The sequence below is a fragment of the Ambystoma mexicanum genome, chromosome 12, assembly GCF_040938575.1.
Source record: "Ambystoma mexicanum isolate Mex_15411 chromosome 12, UKY_AmexF1_1, whole genome shotgun sequence".
Taxonomy (NCBI): Eukaryota; Metazoa; Chordata; class Amphibia; order Caudata; family Ambystomatidae; genus Ambystoma; species Ambystoma mexicanum.
In genome coordinates, this window is record NC_090936.1 from 719,929,401 (window position 1) to 719,945,380 (window position 15,980).

General features: G+C 41.2%; 1 pseudogene; it reads left to right on the top strand.

Annotated features, from left to right (window-relative positions):
• The first annotated feature begins 15,615 nt into the window (after nucleotides 1-15,615).
• On the top strand, nucleotides 15,616-15,755 carry LOC138514827 (small nucleolar RNA SNORA49; annotated as a pseudogene).
• Nucleotides 15,756-15,980: the final 225 nt, after the last annotated feature.

Here is a 15,980-nt window from a genome sequence, read left to right on the forward strand (position 1 = left end):
AGGACCCATCCCTTTAAGTATTCTACAAGTAGGTCTTTCAGCAACCCTGAGTCACAAACTGCATAAAGCAAAGCCTGTAAGTATGGACACTGGTGGAACATGATGTTTTTTGAAACATGTATATGACCCACTTTATATAGGACAGACAAAAAATGAACTATGCTGGTTACAAGTCCATGCTCAATTATTGTGAGAGTGGTTATGATGTGTTTTACGTTGGGCATTTGGAAAGTATTATGCAGGTTGCTGGAAGAAATGCACCTGGGATATGGTGAGGGTGAAGATGAGGTTTGAAGTATTGATCAATGAATGTTGTGTTATTTCATGTTTATATGCAGTGAGGAAATGTATCTCAGGCAGAGAGGTAAATGATTCCAGATTTCTGTTCCTTATTGTTCTAAGAGAAGGTCTGCTTCCAATACTTTTCTTTATAGGTCTTCTGGATCTATGAAATCGGATTATTGGAGCTGAGGAATGTTCTGGTTTGCTTAATGTCTTTCTTGGGTAGTCAAATGTGCACAATGGGAGCCCTTGAAAATGATGTATATTGACTTGAAATATACAAGCTTATCGGGGTAAAGCTAATGGGGAACCATGAGTTTGGTATGTTTTGTATGTTCCTTAATTTCGTCAGTTGTTCCGAGGCATGGAAGATGGCTTGCTATGTGAGAGTGGGAGGAGTTGTCTAGGCCATTGAAGAGTGAGTCCATGCCATAAATAAGATTAGGAATTAAACCATGCAACAAAGAGTGTTGTGTAGTATGAAGCATTTGATTCTCTCAAGAAGACTAATGCGGTACCAAAGATCTGTGTTTGCTTTATGTTGTTTAGTATGATAGATCCGGGTATACACGGAAGACCAAATGCTTTTCAGTGATTGAGAGAGTTTGGGAGAATCATCACATCAAGTATATATTTTAGATGGTGGTCTTATATTGGGTTCTATGATTTGCCTACACTGATATTGGCAAGTCTGATATAAGTCTGTGTTTGCTTCGTCTAATCATTTAGTAAACTGCTGAAATCCAAATCTGAATTTTGTCCATGAAAGTTCTGAGGCGCTCAGTAACGTTGACTGCTGATACTTTGAGATAGAATTAAATATTATCCCTGTACTGGTGTATGTAGATGATGTTTTGAATGGTCAGCTGAGCACCATGGATCTCATTAGAGGTTGAACATTATTAGTGACAGGATGAAACCATATGTTATAAAGGGAAAGTGGATCACGATGAATCAGTCTGGATTTGTATGTTGCATATTTGAGAGTGTGAAAGTAAACCAGTCCATAATGCCTATGTAGAACCAAAGATTTTAGAGTACAGCTCAGGGAACAACACACTCAACAGTCATTGGGCCTCATTACACGGTAGGCGGTGGACCAAGGTGCTACTAGCTACTAGCACCTTGGTCCATGCCGGTAAAATACTGGCACCGCCTTGGAGGAAAGGGGAATTACCGCCCTATTCCAAGGTTGGCAGGCGTTAATTCCCCCTTCCCCCATTTCCCTTCCCCATTCCCATTTTTGCCACATAGATACCGTAATTAGCACCCTGGTTCCTTTGCGGGTTGGTTTTTATCACCTGCTAAAAAGCAGGCGTTAAAATACCAACCAGCAAAGGGACCTCGTAGTAAGGCGATAAGGGTTTACCGGTACCGGTGCCCTTACCGGTACCGGTAAACCCTTACTGCATTACGTGTAATGAGGCCCATTGAGATATCAAAGAGGGTCAGCATTCAGAGGTACCTTTTATTTGAAGTTTTCAGGGTCATGCTTCTTTTGGAATAATGTGTTTTTGGGTGCTTAGGTGCAAGCAGAACCCTGATTGCAATGACTGGAACATTTCTGTGAAAAGAGAGGAGAGTGAATCAGTAATAATCATTGTTATTGAGGTCTTCAAGGTCCAGATGGATTATTATTTTTTGGGGCGGGGGGTAGGTTTTGATGAAAGGTAACAAGGAGGGGGGAACTGTTGATGATACAAAAAGGGCTGCTGGCGAGAGGATTTATTTATTTATCCACTACCTGCACTTGCACGTTCTGAATAGTCACAAGGATGAGTAGGTTTGTCACTCTCCCTGGTCCACCTCTGCTCTTAATATTGTGTTGTAATGTATTTCCCACCCTACCCTGTGGGCGCTTTGAAACAGTTTATTCTTATTGGTAAAGTTCCTAACAAGCAAACAATACATAAATAATGAACTGTTTGTACACTGTGCCTCTAGCTAGAAGATGTTTATGGTGATAGGTGTAGAATGGCTTTATCATGTTATGTGGATTTTAGGAAGCTGTTGGTGGAGTGGAAACACGTCAGTTGTGAGTTGTCAGCATTTAGTTGGTATTTGTTCTTGTAGCTGATCATTATTTAATATTTTTCACTGGATTGTGGAATGGCAAGCAGGTTAAAGGGAGCTGGCCCATAGTGTGACTGTTCAAAAGAAGCGTTGCCTTCAATATTGGATTGAGTAGTGGTTTTGGTGTAGTATTTTGGTTTAAAGGCTGCAAGGTTTGCAGGGATCTTGTTGAAGTGTCAGGGGTTTTCTTTCTTTGCTGATGTAAAGTTTGTTGGTGTTACAGGCCAGAATAAAACAAGGAACAGATCGTTTTGATATATAAGCGTTTTAGTTTTCAGTGTGTGTCTGGGTGGTTGTGGGTTTCTAATATATCTCATATATCGGAGTGATCTGGTAGTCAAGTTAATGTAAATTTGGAGGCAGTATAATGTATATCCATCAAAAATAATGAAGTCTAGGATGCTTCCCTGTTAATGAGCAGGTATGTCAAGGTGGTGGGATTTGAGTAGAAATTAGCAGGTCATGTTGAAAAGGCAATCTTTTACGGTTTTCTAGGACGAGTTATGAGGAGGATTGAATTTCCAGAGGTAGGTTGTGTATAAATGTGATGGAGGCAGATGATAGGGGTGTGGCATATTATGGCCTAGAGAGTGATAGATAATATGTAGATGTGGTAAGCATTTGTAGATGTGAGATGTCAGTAGATGTCTATGAGGCCAATGCCTGGTATGTCAGTGTGTGGATATGATGTTGGGTCTGGTGGGCATCTTGTATTAGCTTGTCAAAGACTGGATTACATGGATTTGAAGGGGGTGTGTGATCTACCCCCACAAGATGGCTGTCTCACTCTGACACTCCCTCTATTAACGACCCTAACCCATAAAATATGTTGTTTACATAAAGGAGAGGGAAAGTGCACCGAGAGGTAGTGGATAGTAAGAGGACACAATTAAGGCTAAAATCACTGGAACTGGAGTGGGTGTTTCGAAAAAAGTCCTGGTGAATACAAAATGGCAGGCAGAGAAGAAGCACAGATTGTTATTTCAAACAAGCATTAATAATTACGAATGCCAAGAAGCGGCCGGCATGATTTGCAATCAGTGGCTATATAATGGTGGGTAACGTGACCCGTAATAACAGGTGGTGCAAGGGAAGGGAAATTGCAAATGCTTACCAAAAAGAGGTGATAAGAGCAAAATGGAGCTTGATGACCTACGCTGGTGTGAGAGTTGGAAGATGGATGAGCTGAGGTAGTGCAGGAGAGGAAGATAGATGGAACACTCTGAGAAACGGCATTGGCAGCAGTTGATGCTGGGACCTGAGGCAAGAGGACAAATCATTATGAAAATAAAAAGGGGAGAGGTGGCTTTGAGACTACAAGAACTCTGACCATGCTAATAACAAGGCAAGAAACACTGCCAGATAGAAATGCAGAAGCAGTACTGGGCAAGTACAGTTTCATATGATATCATATGTAGGAATGTGATGGGAACTCTAAGAAAAACCGTACAGTCTGTAAGGACAAAGCAACCAACCCTCCTGCATTAAGTAACTGAATCAGAGCAAATTAATGGAATAAATAACCACATGTGGAGAGGGGGATAATAATGCATGAACTTAATGTCTTGAGAACTAAACCACCCTCTCTTATAGTCAAATATCTAGAGAGCCAATCATCAGGTACCAAGCAACCAAATTACAACCCAGAGAGACATTACTGGAGCCTGAAAACAGTCCACCACAAAGGCACCTATGCATGAAAGACACCATAACCAAGGTAAAAGGCAGCTCAGGGATGATAAACACTGTAGGCGGGTCATAGGGACACGCTTAAATAATAAGAAGAGGCAAATATATGTGTAAAATCACGCTGTAAAAAGAAAAACTGACACAGGAGAGGATGGACTAGTGGGATTTTCAAGTGGTGGGAGTCAAGGAGAACAAGCTGACTATTAGGTGTGTCTCAGGTTACCACTATTGCCAACATGAGATGAGGGGGAACAAAACCTGCAACTATTGCAGATCCTTTTATTCTCACCAATCAATGCAATGGTTAGTCATATGGATTTACATGCAAAAGATACACATGAGTAGATTGTTGTCTTGAAAACAAAAATAATGTGCACATTGACAGTCTCATAAAGGCGGAAGACAGGGTAGTTTGGGTGGAAGAAGAAACATATATGTATATGCACTTCAGGAATAGGTGGTTGAGCTAAAAAGGGGAAGATGCCACAACTATCCAAGAAAACTGGATACCAGCACAATTGAAATTTGAATGCACAGTCAGCTTCAAATGGAAAGAGCAAACAGAGTGTGTGGAAAGAGAGAATACCAGCCTTAAGTCAAATCTTGACTGTGGCCTGGAAGGAGCATCTGGTATTGTAGAGGGGAACAATATCTATGTCTCAGCTAGCTTAGTTTAAGGAAACCATGGGTATCGGGAAAAGGTTTCTGTCAAAAAGACCCATGCTGCGGAAATGGGGCATCCTTTATGGCGTACTGCAAACCTGCCTTAGTACTGAGGATTAAAAAAAAAAGAAAATGTAAAGATGCAGGAGAGTAGTGGGCATTTGTGCAAGAGTTAGCTGTCCAGGCAATGTATATATCATAACAAAGTGTGAGGTCAATAATGGGGAACAACAGCAACATTTTTGAGACACCTATAGATTGGAAGATACAACAGGTAGATTTCAAATCCCTAGGAGACAATTGACACTGGAAAAGAAAATGCCCACCGAAAGGTGCAGTAGGATATGCAAAACGAGAAATCAAGGTCACCTCTGAAGTCTCATACTGCATTAATTGCAGAAGATTGGGAGGGACCAATTGAAGGCAGAGGAGAAAAAAAATTAATTGGGCTCCATTTGGGCAAAGGCAGTATTTACAACCACCAAAAATGAAGATGTGGGGCATGACAAAAAAGAAGAGATGTAATGTTTCATAACTAACTATTTAGTCAATTAATGAGGTATGTGACTGAAATCAAACATGTGGTAAGAAAGGAAATCTAAAGGAACAATGAGTAGCAAACAAGAAATGTAGATTTATGACTGACAGGGCTGGTGGCGGAGGGAGGACTGAAAGACTGGGTAGCTTATTGCAAGGTTTATTCCACTATCCAAGTGAAGACCAAAAACAGACAATTTGAATGATAAAACAACGATTTTCTCCTTTACCCTGTGCACCAAAACGTGTATTGGTATTAGGGTGAATACACAATGCAGACGAACAAGAAAGTGAAAAAATATGGTTATATGTGGGAGTTTGGTGTTGTTCATGTTAAATGTTGTAGAGGAGAAAGAAGTACACAGACTAATAATCTTTCACATGGAAACACAGGACACAGGTTTTATATTTTGGGAAGTGCAAAGGGCATTAACATACAGCATGAGACTAAAGGGAATTATACAGCATGCAAGCGTCCACTATGTTATTTATTAAAAATGACTGGGGACATAAGGATAATATCACTTACAGTCAACTGGTTAAATTATTATATTTAAAGTAAGAAGATCTTGATATATTTAGATTCCAAACCGATGTTTCATTGATTCAAGACACACATCTTCAAAAAACAGAAGCCACCAAACTACTGTGAGACTCGGTGGGAAAAGTATATCATAGTTGTGCAACTAAGGGTAAGAACTGTGCAGTTACTATTCTAATATGTAAATCTCTAGTGTTGAGTGTGACGAAGAGCTCGGCATGTGTAACATGGAGATGTGTTGCAATTAAAACCTGTATGGTCAAGGAATTTATGGTTTTTGATTACCTTTATGCCCCAACTGCTGATAAAAATGCATGTGTCTCGTACTAGAATAGAATCTGATTGGTATTGTGCAGAGCCCCCATATTCCTGAGAGGTGACATGAACATATCAATTGATCCATTTTTAGACAAACCCATTATGTTTAAAGATGGGGAAAAGGGATATAGAAATCCCAAAGAAATATTAAAGCTATTGAAGGAATATCTTGGTTTAGTAGATGTTAGGGAGAATTCTCCAGAATGGCCAATTTCTCTTACCTACTGAGTCCCTCAGTAGCTTTGCTGGATTTCTAGGATTTTATTTTTTTCATCTGGTAAGAGTGTGAGTCTTTTTTCCCACTCTTACATGTGTTTTTCTGTGTGTCTTTAACATTGTCTTGTGTTCATAGACTGTGGAGCCTCATCTACTCCATAGGCATCATCTTTTTACTGTGTGTTACAGAGCACCTTCAGTGCAGTAACACAGGGTTGTCTTTTTCAGACTTCCTAAACTCCAACTCCATTTTCTGGGACGACTACTGTCTCCCAGAACATGTAAAGTTGACATTGACTTTATTAGTCTTTTTAAACTCACAGACCCAGTACAAACTATTTTACAAAGAGTTCTGGAAAGGGTTAATATTTATCTATTTTTGTCTGTTTATCATGGAACATTGTTTTGTTCCCTTTTAATTAAGATTTGGCTGTTGGCAGTGGTAACTACCCTATTTTTCCTACTGTGGTTATTTTAAATAGCCTTGGTATAGTTTTAGGCTATCTTAGTAGCCTCGAACTTAAACCCACTGTATCATATACGTTTTTATATGGTTCCGGCTGGGTTTATTCACCATTTCTTTTTGTAAAAGTCTTTCTCGTGTTTGCTCTGCGCACCAAACCAGGTTTGATTCCTTTGTTCGCCAACATTTGGCGGGCTTCTGCACAGAAGCCCTCCTTAGGCACCTGAATGCCTGAGGGGGACATGATGTGAGGGAGGGGTTTAAGACTCCATGCCCAGGGTCTCCTTAGAGGCCCATGTCGCACTCTGGTATGATTGACTGTGATGACTGTCCCGGCGGGACAGCCACCCTGCTGTATGATTGACAACCAGGCTATATGAATGGGGGAAAACTGCATAAAACGTAGGTCTCTGGGACTGAGAAGGCAGAGTCACCACTGGATCGAGAGAACCGAAGACAAGCTGACAAACAGGACCTTTAGCATATCTGAACCTCCCAGTGAAGCCCTGTGGCACGTCCAAATCTCCAAACTTCGATGACAGGGAAGATCTGCCAGGAATCCTCTCCCCTTGAGCTGGTGGGAACAACCAGTTTGCCAAACTGCAAGCCAGGCCTCCCTCCTCTGGTCCAATTCGCTGTGCACAGCTACAGTGAACCAGATAGCCAGGAGGAACTGACCCTGCTTGGTTTTAAGGAGCGCACCTTTTATTTGTCGCTTTGCACCGCTGCTGGTTTCTTCCCTGGGCAGTGCTGGACCCTCCAGTCTTCCTCCTTCTTGTCAGTCCGACAGTCGCTTCAGGAACCTTGTGCCTGCAGCACCTGCCAGGAATGTCTGCCTCAGCTACAGGATTCTTCTGCTCTAAAGGTTCTGTGCTAACCCAGTTGTTCGTATCGTCCGACCGTGGCGAAAGTGTGTGAAATCTTTCTCCAATCCGAGGGCTTGTTCTTCTCTATTCTTTAAAGTAACTTTTCGTCCAACCAACTTCTTTCTGAACTCTTGGCAAAGACTTAATGGCGAACTACCCTGAACTGTGTGATCCTCTGCAAAGACTTTGTTCCATTGACTTTGGCCCTGGCCTCTTGATTTCCTCACTGTAGTTCCTTTTTCTAGAATGCCCTGCTTACCTACTTGTTGGTGCTGCTCAACTTCTGTCTAACTTTGTCTTTCACTCCCTTTTAAATTACTGGAGTGCCATTTTGGTCACTCTTCATTTTGAGCCTAACTTGTCCAGAATCTGTTGGGTGTTGTGTAGTGTATTAGAATTGTGATTTCTCAACTGCTTGATAATAGTAAAATGTTTAATAACTGATGTGTAAATAAATATATATTCTTTTACTCACTTTTAGTCAGTGTCTGATTGAATCATAGTAATTGCTGTCCTTTGTGTAACTATTGATACTGCTCACTCGACACTGGGGATAAGTCTGGCTGCTAAGCCATCGCTACCACTATACTGTGTAGTACAGGCTTATACCAAAGGTGAATTTGTACTGTCACTTGTAGTCCTAATTGTGTGTGGTGTTCCCAAAGGGTACTGCATATAATTCTGCCTAACAGTAGATCCCTGGTGATTGGCCTACACCACAAGTAGAGACAACGCCCTTACAATTTGAGTCTTTGCACACAACCAATGATTGGTTATTATTTAATCTATATGAAAGTAATACACAAGATCTGCCATTATACTGTCTTACCAGGAGGCATTTCTAACTGTTGTCCAATTTCTCTGAATTTAGCTATTACCGTTAAACTACAAACTGCAAATAGAGGGAGAATGAATATCAGTCTACTAAAACACCTTGTAGAAAAAGAAGAATTAGTTAAAAACAACATTATTTAACTGACATCAAAGAGTCTGCGAACAGGGTGATAGGCTTATGGGCCTTTGGTAAAGCTTACACATGAGGGTTATTAATACAAAAAAGCATTGAGGAAAAAGAGTGGGGACAATGATCAGCCACTAATTTTCGAGGCAGAAGATGAAACAACATCTCACAAATATAATGACTACACTTTAACCACTCATTCTGAATGTATTCCTTACTCAGAAAGGACAATATGATCCAGCAGAAAAATATTTCATAGAAGTGCCCCAGTATTCCGATTTTACAAAAAATGCAGAACAGAACCGGCTGATGTAGCACAATAATTCCAATATTCACCCGGGGAAGGGTGCTCAGCCAATCAGGTGGCTAAAACAAGATAATCTCCCTGTTGTCTCCCACCTCCCCATCACCCCAAAACAAACCATATATATTCATAGACCCCAGACCTCTTCCCAGATGCTTCCCACCCTCCCCACTAACCTGCCAGACTGGAGCTTTGTGATCTTGTCCCGGCGCTCCTCCTGCTCCGAGCCATCACCAAGAAAATGGCTGTTAGCGGCCAAGTCCACCCGCTGACACGGTGGTGAAAGCCATATTATGTACTTCGGAATACCCAAAGTGCCTAATTCACAGAGCGTTTTCCATTGGGGTTTTGCCATTACATTGTGAATAAGGCCCAAGATATCAACAAACCAAAGACATATTTATAAGCAGATTATTTTCTTTTCACCTTAGAGACAGAAAAACAACCAGTATTTGGAGGCTGCATTTTAGAAGAGGATAGAAGAGTGATTGATGTTACGGGGACTAATAAATAACCAGGTGTGGATGTCCTGCAGTTCAAAATATATATATATACCAATGTGCCCTAAATGTGTGAAAATACTGACTAGAAAGTACAATGAGGCTGGAAAAACAAGATCATTGTGACCAGAATTGTATAGAACACGGATCTCGAATATTCCTATGCAAGCCACAGACCTTCTAGTTACCATTCGATCTCTCTAATTAATGTAGAGTAATTCTCTAACTAATCTATTGAATTCATGTAGGGTTCATGCCTGGAAGAACGGCGAGAGGTAACGTGCAATTGATTTACATGTTTTATAGTAGGAAAAGGAGGGGATGGACCATAAGGTAGCACTCTCATTAAATGCTCCGAAGGCACATGATCATGTAGAATGTGTGTGTTTGTTTCCAACTTTGCACAGATTTGGCCTAGGATAGGGTTTTTTTTTTTAAAGAAAGATGAAACTGTGGTAGATTGATATCCAATTTGTTTTACGTTAACACCTACTCTTTGTCCTGGCTTTAAGTTTAAGACCACTCCCTATAGCCATTTGACCATAAATAAATATACACAGAAACCTGTATTATGTGTCGGAGGTACCCGGGGCTCTCCTGCATCGATAACCAAGGCGGGGAGGAGTGTTTGCCGCTGTAGCACTGTCCGTGGCTCCGACATCAAAGCAGCACTAGTAAAGACATCACAGCCGGTCAGTTGGAGAGACTGATACCAGACCAGTCTGCGTTAGAACCAAGGTTTTAAGCACCAGCAATGTATGAAGAAATCTAAAGAGAACAGTGTGTGAAACGTATGTGATGAGTGTCGCAAATATTATAAAAAAAACAGAGGAGTAACTTAACTTTTGAGGCCAAAAAAGCTACCAAAGACAAAGTGGTCAGGCACCATGTGGGTGCTCATTCTAAGGTCTTTGTTAGGTATCCAACTGGTTGGCAACTGTGAAAAGGGAATTTTGAGGTTGATGTGGTTCTGCAACGAGTCAAGCTAAACCCTGTGCAGATTTGAAAGTCTTTGATAGATTAATGCAAACGGAAATTGGCATGAGCATAGTTGAGGGAGACTAATTGTGTTAGAGGAAGGATCTGTGCCTGAGTGAGGGGGATCCGGGGTGAACCTTGAGTCACCCAAGAAAGAATATTCCCTGAAAATTGGAAAAGGGGGATCTGAGCCCGGAAGAGGGGGATCCACATTAACAAGCGTGATATAAAAGGGATCTGAGCCCGGTTGGGGGGAATCTAGGGTGAATCACCTAAATTGTGTACTTATAAGAGGAATGGAACTTTGTGTTTTGCTTTGGTACATCAAGCCATCTGATTCAAGAGACTTTGATATATAAAGAGACTTGGGCACAGAAGCGCCTGATGCTGGTAATGGAACTGTATCCTCGTGCCGAAGAAGCCAGAGTGTGTGCTTTGCTCGAATGAACCACCTTGACCCATGCTGAAAACATGGGGAAAGGAGGCCTGACATATAATTTTGAGAACAATTCTTTCTTTTTCATGAACACTATTTTTATTTATCAGTAAGGATGGTAAATACGTTTTTTAGTATAGGCCCTTTTATTTTGACAAGACTCCACTAGGACTGCATTATTATTATTTGATGGTCGTAGCTTGCTCCCATCTGTAGATTTAGGACTAGGTAGGTGTTTATCACACCCTTGTTGAAGTTCAATAAACAACCTTTAACTGTGTTCACTTGTGTCTGTCTTATTATTGATGCCATGCCTTCCTTACAACTTGTATTGTCCAATTAACGTTTTTTTTCACTGAATTTCATAATGTTTTTTTATTAGTGCAACTTGTAACCATAACGCCCCTTTAACCATTTTTTCAATTAATTTCATACTTTTTTATTAGTGCAACTTAAATATAAGGTCTCTCCAATAATGTTTTTTTTCAGTTAATTTCATAGATTTTGATTAGTGAACATTTATCAAAATTGTAAAGCACTTTATGCAAGTTATCAATATTTCCTCTTTTAACATATATGAAAGAACTATAAACCTCCTTTAACAAACATATTTTTTGCAGCGCATACTCAGTGCATGCTGGGGATGCAAGTCATGATTTAATTGCCTAGGTCATGAGGGTTGACAATTACCCCAGCCCCACCAAACAACCCCATTATCCACTGTACCTAGCCTGCACATTGGCCAGTGTCCACTATACCCCCATAATATCACTAATGGCCAGTGTCCATGGCTTGCAGTCATGGCCAGTCACCACAATCCATGGGGCACAGGCTTTGGCCATGGTGCATGCCCCAATAAGCAAGTCAGAGTAGACATTTGTCCTTGCCAAGGGTCAGGCGCACTGCCCCGGCAACACATTCAAATCACTATTTTTTTGTACTTACATTTTGACACTTTGAAAAAAAAACACAGGACAGATTTGCAAAAGCATGCTTTCAGGTCCTTGCTGGTGCTCCTTGTGCAAGTTTGATGTAATCCCATCAAGCACTTTGGGCTGTAGACGTGAGCATAATTAATTTTCCCACTCAAACCTACCTCAATTTAATAAAAAGTTACTACACATCTGATCCCTGGTGGCCATGGCCACTTTAAGCACATTGCCTCTCACTAGTGGCATGACGGTCATGCCCCAGACAATCCAACCACTGGCCATGGCCCCAGGCTATATCTAAGTCACCAAAGGTATATCACAATTTTTTGTAGCCACATTATCCCACTTTTCAAAAAATAAGACATGGAAATATTTGTGAAACCATGCTTCTGGGTCCCTGCCAATGCTCCTCTTACAACTTTGCTGAAAATCCGCCTGTGTTTTATTTTTTGAAAAGTGTTAAAATAAAGGTACATACAATAGTGTTATAACTTAGCCCCCACTTGACAAAATCCATTAAAACTGTGAATAGACATTCAAAGTTGGGTCTATGATCCTTTTGGAAAGTTTTGTGCAGATTCGTCAAATTTCACCAAAGGTATAAGCCATCTAATAAGGCTTAGAATTGCCCCTTTAAATTTTACCCTTCTTGACAAAATCCAACCACACTTTGCAAAAACATTCAAAGTTGGGTCTAAAATATTTTTGAAATCTGGAATGCAGATTTGTCAAATGGTACCAAATGTATAATCCATTCAAATATTTTGGGACCAACCTTCTAATGTTGGCCCCCCGGCAAAATGGCACCAAACATTGCAGTTGGGTCTAAAATTATATTGCAAATTTTCATGCAGTTTCATTGAATGCCACCAAAGTTGTAAGCCATCCCAAAACTGCTCTTCACCAACCCTGTAATGTAGAAATATGCATGGTTGTCCTCAAACTTTTCTCAATTTCGTGAACATCTCAGAAATTTTCCCAAACATCTGAGATGTTTGTGGACTTCAGAGAATAAAATTCATGTGATTTTTGGCATTTTTTGACACATCCCATTTCATCCTCATCAGTCCTCACCTCCCCAGAGATTTTTTCATTTGTTTGACAATGGTAATGTTGCAATTTTTAAGATGGTTTTACTGTGAATCTAACATGATGTCATTTCAAAGGTTTTGACACACCTCACATTTTGTATTGAAATAAGCGGGCATGTACAATGTCCACACATTACACGGCTCCCTGATTGGCCTAGAGGTGTCCCCAGACACCAAACCAGGAAGCAAGTCCGCGGACTGATATTTATATGACAAATTTTTATGACTTACAATTTGGGTATTGGGCAATGTTTGTCTTTGGATTTCAAATTCCCTTTGATGAAACCGTGGCCATGTACATTGTTTGCAATGTTTCATGAAAATTTGTCAAATGTCATTATAAGCCGCCCAAAAACTGTTCTTCCTATGGCTTAAGGAACTTAACCATAACTACAGGGATACTAATGCAGGCCCTGTAATATATGTATATATGAATTCCATACTCTTCATATGACAATCTTTGCATTATCCATGACAATCCAACAAAAGATATACCCATGCATGGGAAGCCTCACTTGCAAAGCTTACCTCGCCCAGCAGCTCCACACAAGTCACATATTTCTCCCAACTTCAAAAAAATGTTTGCATTACAGGTTTCCAGCAGAATAATTGTCAAGTACTTTTGATGTAAACAGTGAGGTGGTATCATGTTAACATATTCTTGGGCACACTACCAAAATAGGCTTCTCCAGTACACTTTCGCCCATTGCACATCATCTTTTTTTTATGTTTAAGCTAATGAGTCAAAATGTATATGGGATATTGGGCAGACCAATTGCATTAAAGAAGCTAAACCACTCATTTTTTTTAAATAGTGTCCAGTTCGACAATCAATATTTTTCTTTTGTAAAATACTTTTAAAGACTGTGTTTCAACAATGGGGCTCCTTATAAGTTTGATAACAATACGCCATGGTGTCCTACGGAATTACCTCAGTTTTACAACTTGGCGGGAGCACGCACAAACCACTGGCTGTAATAGTGAATCCGTCTAGCTGAGTTACCACCAATAATGAGTATCCAGAGGTAATTCTACCCAGATACAATGTTATAGCCATTAGTGCTGACTCAGCCAGCGGTTTTACTGCTGGCAGAAATCATGTCATCACCAGAACAGGAAGCATGGCACCGGCCATTTTGAAAAACACAATACCTCTAAATCTCCCTCTCAATCTCCTCAATCTTTCTGTTGCCATCCAGTCATGAACAATGTCACAGGAGAAAAGAAAGGCATGACACCCGGGGATGAGGCTGTGAAGGCGAAAGCAGAAAGTGAAAGCAGAAATGTATGGTGCCAGATCTCTAGGTATTGGTGGATGAAGTAGTTAGTCATGCAGAGGAGCTTTAAGGCAGCAGTTAACGCAAGACCTCTGCCCAGAGGAAGGCTGCTATATGGTCCTACATAAGGGACAAGGTGGTGGCAGGTGGCATCATCACATCTGACTAGGAAGACTGCCGAAAGAAGTGGAACAACCTAAAGTTCAGGGTCTGCAGCCTCATTTACTACCACAGGAGAGAGAGCAAGGCGACGGGAGGTGGCACTGTGGAACCCTTCACACTGACACTGTGGGAGGAGAAGGCCAGCTCCGTCCTCCACATGAAGAAGATAGAGGATATTGGGTGTGTGGAGGCCAGAGCAACAATCCACAGGATGGCGGTAAGTTTATTGGTCCCCCACTCACACATGAATGCACTTGGCAAAGGTATGCGTCCTCTAGGGTAGATGAGAACAATGAGCAAGGGAATGGACAAACACATGGAAATCATTGCAAATGCACAGTGAGTACATGCAGGTGCCAGGGAGGTTGGAACATGTAGCAATTCACATGCACTGTAGGTGAAATGTGAATGCCAACACATGGAAACATGAGAAGCACTAATGTGTACCATGGCAGTCCATGTTGGCAAGTGAATTCCCAGCAACCCCACAGCAACAAACAACTTGGAAGGTCATTAGGCACCATGAAAACTTTTTTGGTTTTGCTTGCACCTTTCTTTGTGCCAGTATTTCCTGTCTTCACATATATGATTTATGCTATTTCCAATGAATAAATGAAAGCCTTCAAGTCCATCTGTGTGTAGTTTTTTTTTATATTTTTGTGATAATTCTAGGCCCTTTTGGATGACACATGTTTCGGCATTACACTTTGCCTTTCTCAAATGTGGGCATTTCCTAAAGTATTGCGGTCCCGATAGTGCTTTATTGCAGTCCACTTAGTAATTGGGGTTAAATCCCATCTGCTGAAAAAAGTCCAATTCGTGCTCCAAGCATCGAGTCAGTTAGACTGAGGCAGCATAAATCATATATGTGAAGACAGGAAATACTGGCGCAAAGAAAGGTACAAGCAAAACCAAATTAGTTTTCTATTTTTACTAACAGAGTTGAGGAGCTCATGGTGTCCGTGTTTGAATACACCTGTGCGACAAACTGAAGGTTAACAAAACAGAATCTCCAATTCAAAAATTCCAATTTCCAAATAGATTCGGAACAAAAGTATTGGTCCCAAGAGTACAAATCTAAGGGCTTTACCAGAAAGAACCTCAAATTGAACCATTAGGCAACATGCACATACATGCACCATGCACACCCTCAGCAGGCACTACCTCCACGTAGCAGAAGCAGCACTCTTTCGCCTAAAGCCACCCATGGCCATCAAAAAGAATGTGTGTAATCAGAACAAAGTCAATGGGCCTCATTACGACTTTGGAGGTAGCCATGGTGCTACTGGCGCCATTGCTGCCTCCAAAACCGTGTCTGGGTCCGGGTTCCCTGAATGGGGAATTACCGGGCCATTCTGACTTTGGAGGGCCCGGTAATTCCCCTTCAGGGAACCCATGCCCAGTCCTTCCCTATTCCCATTTGAGCCCGCATAGGGCTCAATGGGAATGGGGAGGGAGCTAACAACAGGCCCACTCATAATGGGCCCGTTGTTAGCTCCCTGGTTCCCTGGAGGAACCCGCTATGGACGTCTGGATAAACCAGAAGTCCACAACGGGTCCCACGAGGGAACCTCGTAATATTGCGGAGTGGGTTTAACGGCGCCGGCACCATTACCGGCGCCGTTAAACCCATTCCGCAATAGTTATAATGAGGCAATGAGTGTATTTCTAGCCCACTAACATGTATGTAA